This window comes from Helianthus annuus, chromosome 11 (assembly GCF_002127325.2).
Source record: "Helianthus annuus cultivar XRQ/B chromosome 11, HanXRQr2.0-SUNRISE, whole genome shotgun sequence".
Lineage (NCBI taxonomy): Eukaryota > Viridiplantae > Streptophyta > Magnoliopsida > Asterales > Asteraceae > Helianthus > Helianthus annuus.
Window position 1 is genome coordinate 55,458,951 of NC_035443.2, and position 5,631 is coordinate 55,464,581.

Here is a 5,631-nt window from a genome sequence, read left to right on the forward strand (position 1 = left end):
ACAAGCTTGATAAACTAATAAGTACTCTCACTTTTAGTCTTTGATTAAACAAACAAGTTTGATAAACTAATAAGTACTCCAATTTTTAGTCTTTGCTTTAATCTTCCAAAACGATTAAATCACCCCTCATTATTTACCCTCAAATATCATATGTTTACGTTACGTGAACTATAAAGGAGTTACCGAATTGAACATATAAAAACTCATCGTTTCGATGTCATGAAACACAGAAGTACTAAAATTGATACCGACAGCTAGTTTGAAATGCTTACTTATTTATAGTAATTTATTAAAATAATAAGCTTTTAAATATAATACTTGGAAGTTTGTAAGCTATTTAATGCATTAAGTTAGATTACAATAGTTTGCCAACTTTATCGCCAAACATCCATTGTCGTCCAGCGGTTAGGATATCTGGCTTTCACCCAGGAGACCCCGGTTCGATTCCCGGCAATGGAACTTTTTCTACTCTTTTGACTTCTATGTTAATAATTGGCTATAAATTAGGGATGGTAATGGGTCGGGTTCAGGGCGAGTATTGGTAATCCCATACCCGGTTGTAAAATTGTGTCCCATACCCGACCCAATACCCGTCGGGTATTTGTCGGGTAATTACCCGTCGGGTTTCGGGTATACCCGCGGGTATCGAGTATACCCATTAGTTTGTTAAAAGATATACGTTGTGATTTCCAAATACATTTTTTACTATTATAATTTTTATATAATTTTATTTATACAAAAATTATTATAAATTAAAAATGTACATTACATACATATAATTTTATTATAAATTAATAATAACTTTATAATACCTATACATTTATATTTATACACGTCACAACATACAATATATAAATACTATTATCAAATACATATACTAAAAGAAAATATACTTTTTACATTATGAACATACTAAAATAAATCACTAATATACAAGGGTTAATAGAAAATAAAAATATAAATAAAAAAATTCAAGTAAATGATCGGGTATATAATTCGGGTAAACGGGTATGTCGTTTCGGGTAATCGGGTCGGGTATCTCCTAATCCCATACCCGACCCATACCCGCGAAAATTTTTAAAACTAATCCCATACCCGGCTCAATACCCGTCGGGTATCGGGTATACCCGTCTCATTTGTGTCGGGTTTCGGGTATACCCGTCGGGCTCAGGTATTTTTGCCATCCCACTATAAATAAATACCTCGTGGATCACGGCATGTCTTTTTGGGTAAGTAGATACATTTGAAAATAAAAAATAACAGCAACGTCATCTACAAACTGAATACAGTGTAAACGAAGTTCTAAACAAAGCACGATTTAGCCTAGATATAGGCTCATTTTTAAAAACGAGTCCGGCCTTCATAAACCGAGCTCGGTTAGACCCGTAAGTTTAAGCAAGCTTAATATTTATGTAATAACTAAGTTAGTTTCTCATGTGTTGCACGGGTTAAACAATTTAAACTTTATAATAAACATTTCTTGTAAATGTAAACCAAAGACGGAGATACTTATATACCAAATTGACATAAAGAAATTAATATAAAGATAATGTATGTTAGTATTATAAAATTTATTAGAAAAGCATGTAATAAAACTATCATTGAAAATAATACAAAAATATATATTATATTGAAAATAATACAAAAATATATATTATATAATACTTACTAGGTTAGAACCCCGTGTATTACATGGGTTGAATAAATGTAATTTTATACATTAATAAAAAGTTATATCTTTATGAACCCTGTATATTGTAAGAGTTAAATAAATGTAATTTTATATATCAAATAATAAAAAGTTATATCTTTAAAAACCATGTGTATTACACAGATTAAATAAATGTAATTTGTATACTAAATACTAAAAATGTTGTATCTTTAAAAAACCCGTGTATAATTGGGTTGAATAAATCTACTAAATAATAAAAAATTACATACTTAAAAACCCCGTATATTACACGTGTTGAATAGATTTAAAAAAGACTTATATGTTTAAAAACCATGTGTATTACACAGATTAAATAAATGTAATTTTGTATATTAAATACTAAAAATATCGTATCTTTAAAAAACCTCATGTATAGTCGGGTTGAAAAATCTACCAAATAATAAAAAAAAATATATTCTAAATAAATGTAATTTTGTATATTAAATACTAAAAACGTCGTATCTTTAAAAAACTGGTGTATAGTCGGGTTGAAAAATCTACCAAATAATTAAAAAAAAATATCCTTAAAAACCCCGTGTTTTACACGAGTTGAATAAATATAATTTTGTATACCAAATAATAAAAAAAGTTATATTTTTAATAAATTAGGATAACATTTAATATTAATTTATTATTTATATATTTAATATAAGATAAGTAGATAAGCGAGGTATTTGTTTTAAAAATATATTAAATTAACAATTTAGATTTGTTGATAATATTTTATTAAAGTATGATAAGATTTAATATTAATTTATTATTTATTTAGTTAATATAAAATAAATATAGATTTAAGGATACATTCAACGAATGATACGTGTTCAAAAGTTGGTTTCTTTTATTATAGTATTTAGATTAATTTGTATTTACACAATACAAATGATCGTGCTAGTAAAAATAAACCCAAATTAATTATGAACAAAATTGCCAACAAAAATGAATAAAATAAATAATTAAAGGTGATGGGATTAAAGGTGATGTGTAAAATAATATAGTATTTAGCACTTTTCTTTTGGTGGGCATCTAAAATTGGACATGATTATTTAACTATAATCACGCGTTGAACAATTTAAACTATATAATAAATGTTTTTTTGTAAATGCAAACCAAAGATGGAGACATTTATATACCAAATTGACATAAATGAGTTAATATAAAGATGATGTATGTTACTATTATAAAATTCATCAAAGAAACATGTAATCTTTGAAAATGATACAAAAATAAATATATTATATTATATAATACTTATTATTGTATTTACGTATTACATTATATTTAATGAGAAATAAAAAGTTACAATTATAATTCGCACATTACCGAAAATAATTTGAATCCAAAAAATATTTACATACTTATTATATTTTTAGCTTGATTTTAGCGACGTATTGCAACATTTTATTTTATATATATTTAAAGTTAGATAGTAATAAATTATGAAAAATATGTTGAGTAAAGTATATGGATGATCCCTGTGATTTATCAAAATTTTGAATTTAATCTCTAATTTTTAAAAAATAAACGAACACTATAGGTGGTTAGTAATAACAATCAAGTTATATATTTAGTTATAATAATATGACAAACAAATTAAGGACCTGGTTAATTTTGGTTTAAGGTTCGAAAATTGTAATCGTTTCAATATACTTTTAACATGTTTGCTTGTGTAGACTCTTTGGTTGAGTTAAATACTACGATATCCCTTTTGTTAAACATTAAAATGCCATACAAGTTCAAATAATGGAGCTATGAGCCATCCAACTCACAAATGATGCAATTACATAATACTATCTTCTGTTACAAACACACATCGTTAATAAATAATTATGATTTTTTTTTCTAGAAGAGATTTAATTAAAATTAAATTAAATTAAATAATAATTATCTATAAGAGATTAAACTAAATAATATATCTTTAATAGAAGGGTTATCTACAATTAATTAAAAGAGATTAATTAAACTAAATAATAATTAATTATCCATAAGATACATGGCCTAATATGATGACGAGTGTCCCAAAATTGGTTTCTTTTATTATATAGTATAGATTATTGTATTTATGTATTACATTACATTTATTGAGAAATAAAAAGTTACAGTTATAATTCCCATATTACCGAACATAATTTGAATCAAAAAAATATTAACATAATTCATATATATATATATATATATAGGGAGAGGATCATGAGAAAACTACATATATATGAGAAAACTAGAAAACTAACTAAAAGCCACTAAAAAGGAGGGGGGAAGACTTTTAATGAAGGATGGGGGACTTTTAATGAAGGTGTGGTAAAATTGGAACAAAAAATATATAATTTTTCAAACATTTCCCATTTCTCCATACGTTATCATTTTAAAACAAAAATGACACCATAAGATCACAAATTTTCTTATCTTTCATTCAAGTATATTCGAGCATATTTTTTATGGCATAAAAAAAGATTTATGGTGTCGTCTTGTTTTCAATACTATTATTATAGTAGTGCACATGTGCAATATAACATGTACTACAATGTGCATTACATGCTTAAAATTAGTTTTTTGAGTCTAGTTTAGCTTTTAGGGTTAGTTTTTTTGGAGGTTTAGGATTAGGATTAGGTTTTTGGGTGTGGGGGGAGGGGGGTTTATGTTTTTGGGGTGGGGTGGGGGGGGGGTTTAGGTTTTTTTCGGGTTTATGTTTAGGGTTTAGTTTTAGGTTTTCGGGAGGGTGGGGGTGGGGGGGTTTAGGTTTTTGGTGGGTGGGGGGGGGGTTAGGCTTTTGGTGGGAGGGTGAATTTAGGTTTTTTTTGGGGGGGGGGGGTGGGGGGGTTTAGGTTTTTGGGGGTGTCGGTAGGGGGTGGGTTAAGTGGTTTAGGCTTTCCGTATTAGTGCATATGTGCAGTACAACAAAAAAAAATAATAAAAACAAATTTTTTTGAAAAATTTTTTCCGTACATAAAAAGTAGCGATTTTTCTATCAAAAATTGTAAAAAAAAATGGTATGTTTTTTAGGTTTTTTTAGGCGTTTTTAGTTAGTTTTCTGGTTTTCTCATTTAAACTAGTTTTCTCATGATCCATCCCCTATATATATATATATATATATATATATATATATATATATATATATATATATATATATAGGACAAAGATCTGTTAGGAACCACCCTTTATTGCGAAAACCACGAGAACAATGTGAACACAACAAAAAATGACTAAAAATAGCTAAAAACACACAATTTTTTTTTAATATTTTTTATATAAAAATCGCTACTTTTAGTAGCAAAAAAAATATTTATTTTGGCTACTAAAAGTAGTGATTTTAACATAAAAAATATTAAAAAAAAATTTTTAGATTTTTTTTTTGAATTTTTTAGATTTTTTTTTAGGTTTTTTGGGGGTTTAGTTTTTAGCATTTTAGCTTGGGGGGGGGGGGTTAGGTTTTTTTGGGGGGTGGGGGAGGGGTTAGGTTTTTTAAGGTTTTTTGTGGGTTTTAGTTTTTAGCATTTAGCTGGGGGAGGGGGGGTTAGGTTTTTATTGGGGGGTGTAACACCCATAATAATAATTAACATTTACATAACATTAAAGTAAGCATTTTATATTAAAAATGCCACTTAACAAAAACTTTTACATCATAAGTATTTAAACATGTTTACAACATCCAAAAACATCGTTAAAAATGTTTACATAATCCACTTGTATTAAAACAAAACAAGATCGAATGCGGAAGCTTCATTGAGAGGTGTGTTCGGTTCTTGCTCGTGGCTTGATCTTCTTCCGGAAGCATATAACATTCACCTAGAATCAAAACCAACATAAAAGTTAGTTTTGATAGTTTATTTACAAGTTAATACAAGTCCCATGAGCCATACAATTAAAATAACAAGGATTTGCAGGTTTTACACTCGTCGCGTGCCGTAATCGAAACTATGCTCAAA

At 27.5% G+C, this 5,631-nt stretch overlaps 1 non-coding gene across 1 annotated transcript; it reads left to right on the plus strand.

The window, feature by feature from the left end:
* Positions 1-387: 387 nt before the first annotated feature.
* On the plus strand, positions 388-459 carry TRNAE-UUC. Its single transcript has one exon. It is a non-coding gene; the product is annotated as a tRNA-Glu (tRNA).
* Positions 460-5,631: the final 5,172 nt, after the last annotated feature.